This window comes from Euprymna scolopes, chromosome 46 (genome assembly GCF_053919585.1).
Source record: "Euprymna scolopes isolate OS-2025 chromosome 46, ASM5391958v1, whole genome shotgun sequence".
Classification (NCBI taxonomy): Eukaryota; Metazoa; Mollusca; class Cephalopoda; order Sepiida; family Sepiolidae; genus Euprymna; species Euprymna scolopes.
Genome location: NC_136527.1, coordinates 12856343 through 12876946, shown reverse-complemented (window position 1 = coordinate 12876946; position 20604 = coordinate 12856343).

Here is a 20604-nt window from a genome sequence, read left to right as displayed (position 1 = left end):
TTTTTTTTTTTTTTGTAAATTCCTTTTCATACCTATACGTTTGCTGACTACTTAAGTCCCCGTTTTATCGCATGTGTAACAATATATATATATATATATATATATATATATATATATATATATATATATATATATATATATATATACTTCGGAATAGTTTTTATTTAACAATCAGTGGTTATGTAAACGTGAGATTGTAGGTTTACAAAATATTACTGGCAGTAATATTCTATACGTTATCCCATCTAAACAAGAATTGCTCGATATGCAAGATAGAGCAAATAAATTAAATTGTAATTCAATTAATTTCAAAAAACTCTCATTGAAATGAAATGAATTGGTTGAGTTTCATATCAAAGAATTTTTATTATTCTAAGCAAGACAAAGAATGTTTTAGAAAGTTTATCTCCTTAACCTATAGGGTTTCGATGTCTACCATCTCATCAGAGGAGTGAAAATATTAGCAAATAGTTATAAAGGTATGCACCCTATTTGCTAAAGTCAGTGAGACATGGAAAGTCAAATTGAAAATAATACATTTATCAGAAGTCCTGTAGCAGGAGTATTTGTAGAATCTGCTACAGGACTTCTGATAAATGTATTATTTTCAATTTGACTTTCCATGTCTCACTGACTTTAGCAAATAGGGTGCATACCTTTATAACTATTTGCTAGTATTTTCACTCCTCTGATGAGATAGTAGACATCGAAACCCTATAGGTTAAGGAGATAAACTTTCTAAAACATTCTTTGTCTTGCTTAGAATAATAAAAATTCTTTGATATGAAACTCAACCAATTCATTTCATTTCAATGAGAGTTTTTTGAAATTCATTGAATTACAATTTAATATATATATATATATATATATATATATATATATATATATATATATATATATATATACAAGTGACTATGTATTTGAATCACGAGTTTGGATATGTTCGACTAATAAGTCTAAATGAAGGCGAAGTTGTCATAACCGTTTTTGGTTGTCATGGCTTGTGTCAGCTACGACGTGGTTTAATTGTGGTAATAATTATATACTAGCGGGACCTGTGGAAAATATATGTATGTATGTTTGCATGTCTGCCTAAAACTTTTGACAGAGGCGACAGATTTTACCAAGATCAGTATCGTTTTGAAGTTCGACCTCTCAGACCACAAATATCGGGAAATTGGCTAAAAACATTAACATCTTCACCTTCAACTGGGCACTTTTCTAAAAGGGGGGGGCTTTTTTTCGCCGATATTTTTAAAAGTCATCATCTCCTTTGTACCTATTTTGCTATTTTCTTTTTGGAGTCGAGACGTTCTAGGTCGCTTGAGGAAGACTCTTTGACTGAAACAGATGGTTTTTCGTAGCGACCATATGTAACTGTTTACCCTCAAATAATAATAATAATAATAATAATATATATATATATATATATATATATATATATATATATATATATATATACAAGTGACTATGTATTCGAATCACGCATAAGTCTAAATAAAGGCGAAGTTTATGGTTGTCATGGCTTGTGTCAGCTACGACGTGGTTTAATTGTGGTAATAATTATATACTAGCGGGACCCGTGGAAATTCCACAGGGGACTCATTCATATGTAATATATTGATGTTGGCATTCTGTAGATGTTCAGCATAAATTGAAACGCTCTGATATTATTGTAGCTTTTTGTTAAAACTGCAAAAATATTTATCTAAGCTAGCACGAAAGCCCGGTCAAAGCCCGGCAAAGCCCGGTCATAAAGTACGTTTAAATATGATATTTTAATTCTTGCAGATTTCGTATACATATATATGTCCGTAAAGTTACTATACAGTCTTATTGTTTTATTGTATTATATTTGTATTAATAGTTCATATTTATTTTTTTTACAGGTTTATTTAATCCAGCATGCCACGCAAGCTAACTTTGGAAGAGCGCAAATTTATTTTGAAGCGATATTGGAAAACAGAAAACGCACAGGATGTAATTTGGAAGAGCGCAAATTTGAAGGCCTGCAATTTGAATAGTTGTCATAGAAATTGTTTGCCTTGATTGTTACAGTCTTTTCGGATGTAACACGTGTATTTTCTGAGATTTTTATAAACATAAAGGTGTTATTTCTTTTTATTTCTTTTGTTACAAATAAATATTTTAATACAATATCTTACTGTACTGTTAATATATTACAGGGTGTCTGTATAGTAACTTGTAAGACTGTATAGTAACTTTACGGACACCCTGTATATTATTATATTATTATAGAGTTAATGTTCTATCGATTTTCATATATCATAAAGTTGCGATTTCAAAAATTAAAAAAATATATGCATATGACTTGGGTGCATTAGGTTGAATAGAACCCGAAATAAAAACTTATGAAAAAAATATATGTATATTTATTTATATAATTTGAGTACCTTCAGCCATAATCGAAACTGAAACCAAAACTCATGAAGAATTCTTTATAAAATTATTTATAAGAAAGTAGAAGAAGTAAGTGGCATCAGCTATAATCGAACCCGAAACCAAAACTTATGGAGAATTCTTCGTAAAATTATTCATGACACGAAATGGAAGTACATAACAATAAAACGACCCGGGTGTAAGCGTGACACAGAAAATAACAAACACGCTATCGTATTAATATATATTACTATATAGATATACATATATATATATATATATAACCATTATATATATATATATATATATATATATATATATATATATATATCGCTTGAATGCACAATCACTTGAATGTCAGGCGATTACCAAATTATATATATATATATATATATATATATATATATATATATATATATATATCACTTGAATATATATATATATATATATCACTTGAATACACAATCACTTGAATGTCAGGCGATTACCAAATTATTTATATATATATATATATATATATATATATATATATATATATATATATATATATAATTTGGTAATCGCCTGACATTCAAGTGATTGTGTATTCGAATCCCGTGTTTGGATATGTTCGACTAATATACCTAAATGAAGACGAAGATCAAGTATTGAACTGCCAGTTTATGGTTGTCAAGGTTTGTGTCATCTGCGACGTGGTATGATTGTGGTAATAATTATATATGATCTCACGTTTTAAATATGTAAATATGTGTAAGTATATATGTGTGTGTGTGTGTGTGTTAATTCATTTTTTTTGCATTCTTAGTCTGCACACACACGCACAACCTTAAACAGAAAAAGGAACATATACTATGAATATTTAATTTAGTTACTTTAAGTTATATATATATATATATATATATATATATATATATATATATATATATATATATATATATAATCTTGAAATAGTTCTACTACATGCGTGCGCTCGCTTCATCTTTCATTCCAGGTTCTTTTAATTCTTAAGCTATACCCGCGCACGCACATACACAAACGCGGCTGCATTTACGGTTCTTCTTCTGTAATTGCATATTTCATATGATTTTTTAAAGTCAAGGAACAATTCTAGATTGTAAAATGACGAAACTACTCTCTCTCTCTCTCTCTCTCTCTCTCTCTCTCTATATATATATATATATATATATATATATATATATATATATATATATATATATATATATATACTCGGGTTTTTTATATTCAAAAGTAATGGACTAATGAATTCAACGAGGTTGTTAGATAGTGCTCAATAAAAAGAGCTGATAATACTTGTTTATTGTTATATAAACATGCTCACATCCCGCTGCTACAAATAGCCACTTGTTTCAATCAAACAATCAAACAACAGATATCATCAGGCAGCGACTTGACTATTCAAAAGTTCAATGAATAATCTCATTATTATTCATTGAACTTTTGAATAGTCAAGTCGCTGCCTGATGATATCTGTTGTTTGATTGAAACAAGTGGCTATTTGTAGCAGCGGGATGTGAGCATGTTTATATAACAATAAACAAGTAATATATATATATATATATATGTGTGTGTGTGTGTGTGTGTGTTTGTGTTTTTGTTTGTTTGTTTTTTTCATGATGTTTTTAGAGATACAAAATTTAAATATTGCAATTAGGAAGGTAGGAAGGGAAGACTTTTATGATTCATGATTAAAAGTAAAAAAATATATATATCTTCTCTCCCAAAAGGTGGGAATGAAGGGGGGAACAGGAGAGGAAAGAAAAAGGAATGGGGAGCCAGCTGACCGTTTTCGACCCTCGCTTCTCAAAGCTGTATCCAGGGCATTTTTAAAATAAAGAATGAAAGCGATTAAAATGGCGTTTTATTTAATTTACGGGGAGAAAAAAAAGTGGGAAAACGACATTAACGTTAGATGGAAGAAATCGACAACATGTACCCAGTAAAACTAGGAATGGAACCTACCGGGCAACTGATGTCGTTACTAACACATACGGGTCCTCAATTACTGATCATTTACTTAAAAACCCGTCTTGTGCAGCAAACTTTAGCACGGACTCTTTCACTATTATTAGTCGTGCTCATTCTTTATACCATCTCGAGATCTTGGAGACCATTCACGTTCGACTCAGAAAACCTTCTCTTTGCAAGCAAAGGGAATGCCTCCTGGGTTTGAACGTGATTAATCTCTAGGTATTCGTCCATAACGCTGTTTTATTTTAATCGTTTTCCCACTTTCTTTTTCTCCCCGTAAATTAAATAAAACGCCATTTAAATCGCTTTCATGCTTTATTTTAAAAATTCCCTCGATACAGCTTTGAGAAGCGAGGGTCGAAACCGGTCAGCTGGCTCCCCATTCCTTTTTCTTTCCTCTCCTGTTCCCCCTTTATTCCCACCTTTTTGGAGAAAAGATATATATATATTTTTTTACTTTTAATCATAAATCATAAAAGTCTTCCCTTCCTAATTGCAATATATATATATATATATATATATATATATATATATATATATATATATATGTTTGTGTGTGTGTGTGTGTGTGTTTTAAATGGACATTTGTTGAAGTTATTCACGGGCACCGCTCCGCAGGGTCGATGGGTAGAACTGCCGGCTATCAACGCGATCGTTCTAGGTTCAATCCTCGACTTGAGAGAGGTGCTAGTCTAGCCGCACTGATGAGTTGTGATACAACGAAACAGTACTGCATGTATATATATATATATATATATATATATATATATATATATATATATATATATTAGCGGGGCTGGATTTGCTGGGCCGTAAAATACGCTTAAGTACGATATTTTAATTTATCCAGATTTCGTATATCTATATACTTATAAAACTCAAATGACCTTGTAACAGGTGTTGTAATCCACATCCAGTTTACGAATTCCGGTTACACATGCGTACATAAACAGAAACCCGTAACAGCGTAAACAAATAAACGCAAATCGCTCGTTTTGCAGAATTTGACCTGCTCACTTAAATATTGACGTTATTATTTAGAAATTATTATTTAACATAGGAAGGGTGGGGATGTTTTGCAACTATTCTTTATCACAACTATACTGTCGCAATTTTCTTACAAATAAATCAACTTTGGCCCGTTGACAACCATAAAAATAATTTACAATGGCGACAAACCCCGGTCTTCCTTTTTTTTTTTAAATTTATTCTCCATTTTTTAATATACCTTTCTTAAAAACGTTCATACATTTTCTTCTGCACTCCCAACATAAATAAATAATCCCGAAAATATGTTTTTTTTTAATTTGCGTTACAAATAAATAATCAACGCGATAATAAAACGTATTGTTTTACTGCGTACGTTTTCAGCGTCCCAATTTATTTTTTTTTCGCGTTTAAATCATCCAAATAAGCAATTATTAATACTTTCTATTTTTTTATCATTTATTTCCATATTACGTTTAAGTTATTTTAACGCAATTTTCTTACAAATAAATCTACTTTAACCCGTTGACAACCATAAGAACATTTTACAGCGGCGATTTACCCACCGCCTTCATTTTTTTTTAAATTTATTCCCATTTTTAATACATCAACATAAATAAATAACCACGAAAATATGTTTTTTTTAATTTGCGTTACACCCAACGCGACAATAAAACGTATTGTTTTACTGTGTACGTCTTCAGCGTCCCAATTGCTTTTGCTTGTTTTTTTTTGGGGGGGGTGCGTTTAGATTATCCAAATAAACAATTGTTAATACTTTCTGCATTTTTTGACATCGTTCATTTTCGTATTATTTATTTTAACGTTATCTTAACGCAATTTTCTTACAAATAAACATACTGTAACCTGCTGACAACCATAAGAGCATCTTACAACGGCGATTTACCCACCACCTTCATTATTTTTAATTTATTTTCCATTTTTTAATACACCTTTCTTAAAAACATTCATACATTTTCTTCTACACTACCAACATAACCCCGAAAATATGCTTTTTTAAGTTGCATTGCAAATAAATATACAACGTGACAATAAAACGTATTGTTTTACTGTGTACGTTTTCAGCATCCCAATTGTTTTTGGTTTTTCTTTGCGTTTAAATTAAAAGATATATCAAAATTTGAATTTAATTTAAAGTATTATGGTATCTGTCCAGTGCACATTTACCTATAATTATGGCAAACCACTTACAATTCTATGGCTGTAAGTTTGTTTGTTTGTTTGGTTTTTTCAAAACTAAACAATTATAAAGAGAACGACTCATAGAAACCTATCTATATTCTTTTTTCATGTTAATATAAATGCATGGAAATGTTTCTGTTATGTCACAAAAAAACTTTTTTCTTTACGTCACAAGGGTCACATTAATTCCATAGCTAATGTAGCATACTGACCCAACGGGTCACAGGTAGTCTCGTATTATCATAAAGTCGGGATTTCAAAGGTAAAAGAAAGCGTATTTGAGTGCCATCAGCTAGAATTGTAACTAAAACTGAAACCGTAGAATTTAACGCTGGTGACGTTACCACTGTATTAACGTGACACTCATACGAACTGATTAAACATAAACTAAGATGAATGTACAAAATGATTAACAACTTTTTTTCAATATTTAACAACGACTAAAGACTCATAAAGGAACGGTTCATAAAAGATGTAGCTATCTGAGGCCCTTAGCACTGCTCTCTGACTTTTAGTTTCAGTAGAGACAGAGTTTGAAAATATTCAGAGAGACAGCAGACGGACAGGATATATATACACATATATATATATATATATATATATATATATATATATATATATATATGTATATATATGTATATATATGTACGCATATATATATACATATATATATATGTATATATACATATATATACATATATATACATATATATGTATATATATACATATATATATGCATATATATACATATATATAAATATATATATGTATATATATATAAATAGACGAATATATATATATATATATATATATATATATATATATATATATATAACAAACGAGTTTCTTAAAGGGGATGACATAATATTCAGACAGACGGACAGGATATATATATATATATATATATATATATATATCCTGTACGTCTATATATATATATATATATATATATATATATATCCTGTCCGTATATATATATATATATATATATATATATATATATATATAGAGAGAGAGAGAGAGAGAGAGAGAGAGAGACGGACAGGATATGTATATATAAATATATATATATATATATATATATATTCATATATATATATATATATATACGGACAGGAGATATATAAATATATATATATATATATATATATATATATCCTGGCCGTCTGTCTGAATATTATGTCATCCCCTTTAAGAAACTCGTTTGTTATCGTTGAGCACTTTTAGTTGAATTAAAGTTGGTCAATTTAGCTCTTATGCGCAGATCATCATATAATGATTAGATCACTCTGACAGACGTTAAAAAGCATTTGAAAAATAAATGTTAAAATTTAACAACATTTCTCGCGGTTTACGATAGCTGAATGGATTGGGTCCTTCCTAATGAAGCCAGGGATGGCTTCTGTCGCCGGGTGCGAATCTATCGACGTGTTAATCGTGACACTCTGCACTGATGATTCCTGAAAGGATGAAACACTACTGCCTGTAGATATTTAATAATTATCAGAGTAAATACTTTGAGCACTTTCTTCAGATTTTTACTAATTACCATTTTATATATATATATATATATATATATATATATATATATATATATATATATATATATATATATATATTGGAGACAGAAGGTCTGACACAGACATTTCTCTGAAAAACATACTCAGAATTATCAGATATAAAAATGTTCTCCAAAATAACATTTTAATATTTCACTTAAAAAAACTTTATAAAAAAAAATAAAAATAGATAAAAATAAAAATTTAAAAAATATCTGAAGAGAGCTGATCAAAGCTTGAAACGTGTTATAATAAAAATATATTTTAAAATAAAAATATGATAAAAGGCTGAAAAGCCCACGATTGTTGATGGCTACACTCTTTTAAATATATATTTTTTCTCTCGTTGGAACTACGCAATCATCACTTTAAATATATATATATATATATATATATATATATATATATATATATATATATATATACTAGCTAGCAGCCCGGTGTTGCCCGGTCGTACAATATGCTTAAACATGGTATTTTAATTCATGCAGATTGCGTATGTATTATTATAGAATCAATCCTCCATTGATTATTATATACTAGCAGGACCTGTTAACCAGTGTTGCCCGGTCGTACAATACGCTTAAACATGCTATTTTAATTTATGCAGATTGCGTATGTATTATTATAGAACCGATCCTCTATTGATTTTTTATATATTATGAGGAACAATTTGCCCGGTGGACTAATTCGCAAAAACAAAATTTAAAAAATGATGATAATGTCGTTCATCAAATTCCGTCTGTGTTTGTCAGCTGGTATTTGGGTTTGATGATGAATGTCCTGGAAAAGTCACTTCTTATTAATGCTTAGTTTTAAAATATGCAAACGAAGAAATGATTTGTTGCGATTTTAAATGGTACCCCCTTTTTTATTGTAAATTGAATTGATTACCAAGAAAAAATTAAAATAAAATGATGAGGTACACGTGGGATTAAACAGGGGATCATTCAATCTATTGTCGACTGCTCTATTACTGGGCTATATCTCCAGATTTAAGTAAATATTATTTTAGGATTAAAGATTTGCTTGGCCGGTGTAATGTAAGATATTCCTTTTGTAAGCTGAATTTCTGCACAAAGCATATCTAAGAACACTGCCAAATATATAAATTAGCTTTGTGTGAAATTTGTAAAAGATAGGCTCAGCCGTTTCGGAACCTATAAGGACGGAACTTACACGCCCACACAAAGTCTATATATATATATATATATATATTGTGTACAGAAAGTTGTTAGTTGAGACAGGTCATTGGTACCGTCGGTTTCAAGCCCGATAATAAGGCCCGTTTAAGGTATCCTTATCGAGCTCTCTTCAGCCAACATTCCTGTTGGCTGAAGAGAGCTCGATAAGGATACCTTAAACGGGCCTTATTATCGGGCTTGAAACCGACGGTACCAATGACCTGTCTCAACTAACAACTTTCTGTACACAAAATATAAGTACGCTCTTAAAATTTGGATTTTCCTTTTAATTGAGCACTCTGCTGGAATTCTTTTTCCAAAAAAACTAATCAATTATATATATATATATATATATATATATATATATATATATATATATATATATATATATATATATATATATAAAGAGAGAGAGAAAGAGAGAGAGATGTTATTTGTTTTTCGTTTTTACGACACTTGTTTTGAAATGAATTCTACGAAAGTACATTTTTACCTAAATGCGAGTTGGGAATAATTTTCCTTTTGACCAATTTTGGTAACCCCAAATGGGGATCGGCATATGTATTATTTTTAAAAATATAGTTATCCAATGACACGTGTTTCGTCGTCTACGACTCATCAAAGTGGCTGTATCTAGCGAGATTCGAAACTCGCATTTAGGTAAAAATGCACTTTCGTATAATTCATGTTCAAAACAAGTATTGCAAAAACAAAAACGAATAACATCTACATAAAACGCGATACATTCCAGCAGGCGTGCGAGATAATCTAATGATAGTGGTTTACGCTTCTGTCTATGGGGTCCCGATATATATATATATATATATATATATATATATATATATATAATCATCCACATACAGTACTGTTTCGCTGTTTCACAGCTCATCAGTGCGGCTAGACAGGCAACAACCTCAAGCCGGGATAGAACCCCGACCGCCTGTACGAGAGTCTAGGCTCCTAATCATTAAAGTAATCGGCGGCTGCTGTGCGAGTCGTGAATTAACGATGTTTTGGCATCGTCCGAAATACCTAAGCTCGATTTGTTTACACAAAGAGCATCGCTTTATGCGCTAATGGTAATTTGTGTATCACTTCTCAATATGCTCAACTACAGGTGAGGAGCATTATAGTCATCCACATACAGTACTGTTTCGCTGTTTCACAGCTCATCAGTGCGGCTAGACAGGCAACTACCTAAAGCCAGGATTAAAACATATATATATATATATATATATATATATATATATATATATATATATATATATATATATACAAGGTGTCCACAAAGTCTGGCTATATAATGTAGTCAGACTTTGTGGACACCCTGTATATATATATATATATATATATATATATATATATATATATATATATATATACATGGTGTCCACAAAGTTTATATATATATATATATATATATATATATATATATATATATATATATATATATATATAAAGAACGGCAATCCCTGAAACACACTTTTCTCCCACTGTGCTGAACATGGTCACTCGTTCAACTTTGCAGATGCAAAAATTATCAAATTCGTTCCAAATAGAGCTGAACGAAGACTTCTAAACCAGCACTCATTTCAAATACTAACACAATCACACAGAGAAAAGGATTCTACAATTTAGCCCCGATTATAGGGAATATAATAATCAAATAGCAAAACTTGAATGTAGATCCTGGGTAGTTATTCTATATATCTTTAACCGTTTATCCTTATATATTTTCAACAAAGTTGATAAATATTATTTTAATTGGAATTCATTATTGAGATGAGTATTATTTATATTAATTTTTATTTATTGCGGACCATTATTCTCATCCTTATTAGTTGTTGTTTCATGACGTTTCGGCCAACTATCCCTCTGGCCTTCGTCAGGTGGTAACCGCGACGGATATGAACTTCGAATCTCCTTACTGCATTCTCAGCAATCACTGCCATCCGTAGTTGTTGTTGTTTCACCACGTTTTGGCCAAGTAAGCCTCTGGCCGGCTTTGAGTAGGATTGAAACCGCTATCTTCAGACAATCATCATCTGGAACCTACGTCTACGGTTGTCATTTCGAAATTGTATCAAGGAGAGATTACTCCGATGTATTTTCATTTCTTTTTCTTCATAATGTTATTTTTAAGAGGTCGAGCCTCCCGAAGAGAAAAAAAATGTCTTGTATCCATGCTTTTTGAAATCCGTATGTGTAATGGCTCGTTTTAAGCGCAAAATTTAAGAAATTTGTTGTTGTTAATAATGTTTCAATCTTTTTAAATATAGTTTTTTTAATGTTAAACCAATGTATTTATGAATCGAAAATAGGGCTATAATTTTTTTTGCGAGAGAACTATCGCAAGACATAAAGTCGGTTGAAAATTTACGAACATACTTTCCGCGCTTTTTTTTTTTTTGGCAAAATTATCAATAACTCTATCAAAGTTCACTCTATTGACAAGTTTTCTCTGTAGAGTTTGTAAGATTTGTCTGGCTCATGTTTGATCGAAGGTAGTTTTTTATGAGCTTCAGTTTACAGAAAGAGCGCTCACAGCTGGCAACGCAAATAGCTCGGGTAAGGAAAATGCGCAGCAAGATCAGAATATTAGGAGCGGAATCCCCAAGGTGGTATCTCTGTATAAAGTTCAAAAGGTCAAGAGGTCTATTGATTTTGTCTTTTTCCTGAAGCTTTCACAAATACTGTAATCTCTTCCTTTTGGCATAGAATTTATCTTTATCTATACCTTCGTCAACTTCACCAAACTGGCAATCATAATTATCATCAAGCAGATTTGACGGTGTAAGAACCGTATTTACTTGCAAGATTGTGAACTTGTTGAAATCTGCAAGATATTTCTTCAGTCCACCTTTCTATGACAGACAGCATTTTCCGTCTCAACTCAGTATGAAACCCTAGTGCTGCATCAGTCAACCGTTCACCACCCATTCGTTTCTTTTTGTGGATACGATGCTCCATGCTTATCCCAATTTCAGAGCAGAGATTTTTAACTCGTCTATTACAGTATCCACCATTTTATAAATGAAAATAAACAAACACCCCCGACAGTTATCAAGCTCCTCATGCATTCATATATATAAATGCACGTATAACCACCCACACTTTGATACACCAGTGTATATATATATATATATATATATATATATATATATATATATATATATATATATATATATATATATATACCTACACGTACACATACATAGATACATAAAACTCACATACAGTTATAACATGTTTATAGATATACTCACCTACGTAGTTATATCAATGCACGGACCCTCAAACACGAACATCCATACACCCACCCGGATATTATATATTATGACTGTAATTATGCCAAAACTAACAATACAACTCCCACCAACAATCTTAAGAATAATAATAGTTTTTTTATAGTACTAATAACACTAATAATGTCAATAGCAATAACAATTATAATACTGTCGATTGGGAACGTTAAAAACCTGTGAACCCCAAGCGGATACACGTCTCAATATATATATATATATATCATTGGGAATCATTGGTTTGTGGGAGAATAGTTTTCCAAAGGCTCAGAAATAAAAGAAACGGAAACGACACTACAGAGTTGAAAATTAAAAATGCACCTGATCTTGTGGTTGCATTTTCTCCTGAGCTGTTCCAGGACCATGACGAATTCCAATGATTTTTTTTTTATCACAACATTTACAGCATCTGCTCGACTACTCCATCTAGTTTCCCACAGTTCTCTTGATACTTAGACTGAATCAGAGCAAAGAGCATCGCTTTATACAGTAATGGTAATTCGTGTATCACTTCTCAATATGCTCAATTAAAGATGAGGAGCATTATAGTCATCCACATACAGCGATGTGTAGATGCAGAAAGAACGAGAATAACCGGTCCAGTATGCAAACAAAAAAAAATGTAACAGAGTGAACCGCTACAGAAACGGCATGTACACAAGCCCGATTTAATGAATGGTTAGTGCGTGGCACAAATGGAGCTTTGGGGTTGATTTCGGATTTTAGCCGGATTGTAAAATTAAGCTTGGTTGAGTATTTATTTTTTTTTGCAAGGTGGTCACCACTTATCAAGGCCCGGAAGCCACTCAGGGATAAGGATTATTGTAAGTACAGTACGTTAGTGTGGAGATTTAATAAAGTGTCTACTTAAGGGGGCGGTTCATCAGGAATTTGTTTACGTTGGACTTGAAGACATCCAGGTTGTAGTCAGGTGGGAAGCAGGCAGACGGAACAGAGTTCCACAGGCGTGCAGTTCTAAGAAAGAAGCTTTGTTCATGGAATCTACGTTTTGATTTAGGCACAGATAAAGAGTGGGGAATGTTTTTGACAGTGGATTCAGCCAGACGGGTGTTTATAGAAGCAATAACCTCGAGACTACTAGTAAATTCTTGAAACCTTTGGTGGTTTGATTCCACTGAAAGACATGGACATTTAAACGACCGAAACGTTGTGCCAATAATATCCAAGGTGAATATAATTGTCCGAATAATTAAAACAATACAAAGTTAAGCCTGTTATCGACGATAATTTGCAGATTTTTTTTTTTTTTTTTAACCTAGAAAGGAATTAATTTTACGGCAGGGCGTGGGGGGGGGGGTTTAGGTCCGCCATTTTTTCCACTGCTTTTATTTGTTTGCTTGTTTTTGTTTTTTGTTTGTTTGTTTTTTTTTTTTGTTTTTTTTATTGTAAAAAATAACCAGCTTATGTATACATCCAAAGAAAGACAGTTTCGGTGTATTGCAGTTCTTCAGCGTGGCTAGATATACAAGCGCTTCCAGCTGATGACGAACCTCGGCCATTTCTTCGACAAGATTTTTTTCCACTGATCAGTCCATGTTTTTGTTTTTTTCGTGGTTGGGGGGGGGGTAGGAAAAAATCAATTTTTCGACCAAGGAACCTTAAGTGATCTACTTAATGGAATGTTTGTTGTTGTTTTTTTTCTGCTGGTTTTTAAATTGCAAGTTGAAAGGCGAAAATTAAAATAACGGAATCAATGCTGGGGTAAGCGGAATGCCCAGACTTCTGTCGCTTATTTATCTATTTTTATTTATTTTATTATTTATTTATTTATTTATTTATTTATTTAGATAGAAACCTGTGCCTAAATCTAAACACAGCTTTCATTAATACAGCCTTTTTTTTCTAGAATTTCCCGCCTGTGGAACTTTGTACCGTGGGTCTGCTTTCCAGATGACTACAGCATAGTCATCTTCAAGTCCGATGTAAACAAGGGTGGACCTGTACGAAAGTGCCCAACCCCTAAAACGCGTGTTTCTCCCCCCCCCCCTTGATTTTTTACTTTTTTTCCGATGATTACCATAGATTAGAGACTTAAGAATTAACAGAAAAAATTTTGAAAAAAAAAATCAATGATTTTAAAGAAGGGGGTTCACTTTTTTTGTTATGATTTTCTAATTACGTGACACATCGGTGAAAAAATGGGCAGAAAGTCAGGTAGCAATAAAGCAGGACCTTATAACAAGAAAGTGAACACCCTTCTTAAAAGTTATTAATCTTTTTTTTTTTTCAAAATTTTCAGCTAATATGATATTTAAGTTTATAATCACGTTGACACACCGGTTCTCGTCAGATCACCGAAGTTAAGCAACGTTGAGCCTGGTTATTACTAAAATGGGTGACCAATTTGGGAATTCCGGCCGCTGTATATAGGAGGACGTCGACACCTTCCTGCAAGAGTTGCAGAAACCTAACGTCGTCATCTCCCCTGATAGGGATATACATGCTCCCGTGAAACTTTCTCCTTCGGAGGAAGCCGGTTAAACCCGAACAGGGTTCGTGCCAACACACACACAATCTACGATACTCGTCGAAAAACACTTTTTTATAAGGGCAAAATATGCATTTAGGGGGTGGACACGCTCGTACAGGTACGCCCGACAACCTTATCATTGAGCCTTATCCTGGAGTGGCCTTTAGGCTTTGATAAGTGGTGACTCTTTTATAAAAAAAAAAAAAAAAAATGATTTAGTTCCGTTACAAATTCGCGCTGTTAAACTCCTAAGAATTCAAATTTGGACAGAATTTTCGGGATGGCCTGATATTACGTACCGGCTAATTAGAAATCCTTGACGAAACGCTTTTTTTTTTTTTCCTTTTTAAACTCATTTTAACACGTGCTCGACTCTCTCTCTCTCTCTCTCTCTCTCTCTCTCTCTCTCTCTCTCTCTCTCTCTCTCTCTATTCGTGAGACTCCGTGCTATACTTAAACTGCTCCACTCTCTAACCGATCACGACTGCCTATATCTTGCCAGGATAACGCGACTCAATCCGCGCAAAGCATAAATCCCGCGTCAACTACTAGAACTTCTGCTTAGTACCCAATAATAGTTCGCGCTTCTTTCCTGTTCATTTAGTAGTCGTAAGACTACCGTCACTACTGTCACTGCTCCTAGAGTCGCAGACTAATGCTTAGCCGTACGTCACGTAGTTGGAAGCGATAGATGTGCGGCCTGACAGTTCCGTACGGACTACGTTCCGCTGCACTCGGAGTTGGAGATTACGCGAGCGTGCGTGCGAGTGTGTGCGCTTTTTTATTTTTGTTTGTTTTTGTTTTGTTTTTTAGTTTTTTGTTTTTTATTATGAAGGGTGTTTATACATTTCTCTCTAACCCTCAAGACCGGTACTTAAATTATTTCTTAACTCCAGAAGAAACATGAAATAAAAAAGATCAGTCCATGTTTTTTTTTTCGGGGGGGTAGGAAAAAAAGATCAATTTTACATCCAAGGAACCTTAAGTGGAATTGATAAACACAAGCGTTTTTTTTTTGTTGTTGTTGTTGGTTTTTAATTGCAAGTTGAAAAAAACTAACGGAATCAATGCTGGGGTAAGCGGAATACCCAGACTTCTGTCGCTTATTTATTTATTTTTATTTATTTTATTTTATTTTTTATTTATTTATTTATTTTGCGGAGTTTCCCTTTCTCCGAAACTAGTAGCAGTGCAGGCAGGGGATTCTTTCGGAACCTTGTCTGACCGACTCTTGTTTTAAATGGAGCTAGCAAACCACCGACCAAACAAGAGGAAACATTCACAGTTCTACACGGAATAATTACCTTTCGATGCGTTTATTTGACGAAAATAAAAAAAAAACGAAGTTAAAGTCAAACATTAAAAAAAAAGAACGGATTTTAAAACGATTATTTGGACACGCTAATAGTAAGTAGCGAGCAAGCACCTGTTTTTTTATTATGTTGTGTTTTTATCGTTTTGTTATTGATAACAAAAACGCGGAATTGAATTGGCCACAATATATAAGGATAGCACACTTTGGTATACAAACAACATAAAAACCATAAGAACCCCGTATAAACGACAGGCAATACTATTCTTTTTTGTAAGGATTTATATTTTTTAAGATTATTAATTATTAAATGATATACAGAGCTGTACTAAAAAAATAAACCCGCTTTCTTCAGCTTTTTTAAACGGAACATCGTCTGTTTCTTTCGTATTATTATTATCATTATGTTAAATTTTAAAAAGAAAATAATTATTTAAAAAAATAATGACATCAACTTCAAACAGACATTTTTGAAATTCTAGTATTGAAGAATCTGAAAAAAAAAATCGACATTTTATTTTATTTTTTTTTTTTTTAATATCGTTATTACGAAATCGTTTGGTGAGATGAATCGACCAATGCATCTTATGCGGGGAAGAATGACCAAAAAAAAAAAAACATAACAATATCGTATAAAAACAAAAACAAAAACAAAACAAAATAAAACGGCTGCCAATTTTATGGTTGCTTTTTATCATTGCTTTTGACCAAAGAACAACAAAGGGTTCCAAAACCTAAAAGGGAACAAACGGAAAACCGGAAAACCAACTAAAGAATTATCAACGCATCATTCGGTATTACCTACAAAGGGATCCATCAGAGAATGATCATAGGTATGTGTTATATATATCATTATTATTATTATTATTAGTAGTAGTAGTAGTACGTTTCTGAATTTTTGAGATGGGGGATATGTTATTCGTATTATCTGGTTTCTTCAGACTACTGTTCTCATCCTGAGTGCGATTTTCACAACGTTCCGATCGATGTAATCTCCGACCTTCTTTAGGTGTATCTTGTCAAACTCGGGAATGTTCCTGCAGAACTCTGCAATTTGGACGAAGTTTCGAGCGGAACCCTTTATTTTATTTCACGGAGGTAGCGTGCTCTTGTTCCGTCAGTCATGACTGGATAGAAGTCCTAAGTAATTGGCAATCGTATTTTTCGGTCACCCACACTGGGGATTGAACCTTCAACCTTCAGGAGAAAATCACTTTTTCTTTTTACAATTGCGCCACGGGTCCTTGCGGGTTCTGCTCGAAATTCCGTCTAAATTCTCAAGTTCGACAGAAACATCTCCGCGTTCGGCAAGATACACCTGGAGAAGGTCGAAGGTTACATCGAGTGAAATGCTGTGAAAATCACGCTCAAGACGAGAACAGTAGTCCGATGAATCCAAATAATATGAATTATTATTATTATTATTATTATTATTATTATTTATTGTTGTTGTGGTGGTGGGGGGGAAAGGGGAGGAAAACAATAACTTTCGGAATGATTTAATAAATGGAACGATTAGTTAACTATTTTTTATTCCTATAAGAACACACACATACATATATATATATATATATATATATATACATATATAAACACACATATATATATACATTTTTGTATATATATATATATATATATTTATTTTATTTTTTATGTATATATATATATATAAATTTTTACAGATATTAGAGTAATCCATCGATGCGCGTTTTCTGCTAATTAGTGGTTAGGCTTGACATGGCTTCACTTTCATAAGGACCGAACCGAAAAAATACAAACACACCGGAGTTAAGCAACGTTAAGTCTGGTTAGTACCAGATGGGTGACCATTTGGGATACTAGGCGCTGTATGTGCTCTCCACTTATCTCGGCGTTTGTTTCCAGTCGTCCTGTAAATACACTTCACTTGCCACTGGTATTTAACAATGTTGACCTAGGAGAGGCGTGGTTGGAGATTGCGCACCTCCTGCCACAAAAATTTCACGCACAGATACCCTTAGGTGGGTACCCATAGTCTGTCAAAAACTAATGGAGCCTGTATATATACATATATATATACGACATAATGTTTGAATTTGTCCGAATAGTCTTGAAACAATTGAATTAACGATGAAATACACTATTTGTTGCTATCAATCTATTCTTTGATGTCTTGTTTTTGTTAAACCAATATATATATATATATATATATATATATATATATATATATCGTTATATATATATCGTTATATATATATCGTTATATATATATATATCGTTATATATATATATCGTTATATATATATATCGTTATATATATATATCGTTATATATATATATATATGGTTATATATATATATATATCATTATATATATATATATCGTTATATATATATATTGTTATATATATATTGTTATATATATATATTGTTATATATATATATATTGTTATATATATATCGTTATATATATATATCGTTATATATATATATCGTTATATATATATATCGTTATATATATATATCGTTATATATATATATCGTTATATATATATATATATCGATATATATATATCGTTATATATATATATATATATATCGTTATATATATATCGTTATATATATATATATCGTTATATATATATATATATCGTTATATATATATATATCGTTATATATATATACCGTTATATATATATCGTTATATATATATAGTTATATATATATCGTTATATATATATATATATATCGTTATATATATATCGTTATATATATATTGTTATATATATATATCGTTATATATATATATATGTCGTTATATATATATATATTGTTATATATATATCGTTATATATATATCGTCATATATATATATTGTTATATATATCGTTATATATATATATTGCTATATATATATATATATATATATATATAGTAATTAAGTTACAAAGAATATTTAGCGTTTCATTCTCGTGAGAATTCGTCAGGTTTATGCCTGAATGAGAAATTCTCACGAGTATGAAACGCGGAATATTCTGTGCAACTTATGGACTTGGCCTTCAGGTCAAGATCAAAGTGTAGTATCTGTTCTTCATATCTACACTTCAATTTCATGTTCTCTGTCAGTGGAGGAGAAATCCTTCACGACTGAGACAATTTTTATTTTTGTTCCTTTTCTCCACATTGTGTTAGCCATTTCTAATACCTTCATATTGCATTCATATTGTTTTGACAAAAACCAAGACTTTTGCTGAGTGTCTTGTTATTAGAGCTTATTATAGCTAAGTTGGCGGAGGTGGAAAAAGATAGTTTTACTGAGTTCCTATAAATTATTTTGCTTAATCTATTCTCAGGTGGGAAATTTTTTTATCAATGATTCTGTAAAATTTCTTAGGTATATTGTTTTGGATATGCTCGCTAAACGGCGGATTAAACCAAACCTATTTCTTGCGTCTACGAAAATGGGTAAATATATAAATCTTTAAAAAATACTTTGCAAGGATGAGATATAGGTAAAATAGTTTTGCGTATTTTCTTTTCCTTATAAGAGAAATGGTTTCCATAATGTTTTATTGTTAAAATGTTTTTTATTAAATAAGTCTGAAGAAAGGTAGTTCTTGTGAAAATTTTCAAACGACATAATGTTTGGATTTGGTTGGTTGGTTGCTTTTGTTTTACGGCATATCAACACTTTTCGGTTTATTTAATGCCGAATCCAAATATTTTGAAGAAAAAAAATGTTTTTAATAGAATATATTTGTTGTTTTCACGTCGGTTTCTATTCAACCCATAGTTGGGACCCTAACAGGTACTACCACTCCGGGTCAGAGTGGACCTGGGAGCAATGGTAATTAAAGGGTGGCTCCACACTCCCCAAAGCTCGCAAGCTGGGGCCTCACCACTGGATATAGTTTAAGGTCATATCCAGGACCCCCATTGAGGGACTTTTACCCTCTGCAGGGGGGCAGTCGGTGTATTCTAATGCCCCACCGGCAGGGCCTGTTTGGATTTGTCCGAATGGTCTTGAAACAATTGTAACTAAACAATGAAATACCCTATTTGTTGCTATCAACCCATTCTTTGAAGTCTTGGGGGTTTTAACAATATATATATATATATATATATATATATATATATATATAAGAGAGAGAAAGAAAATTAAAACTGTAAGTTGAACTTTACAATCAAAATTTATTGTT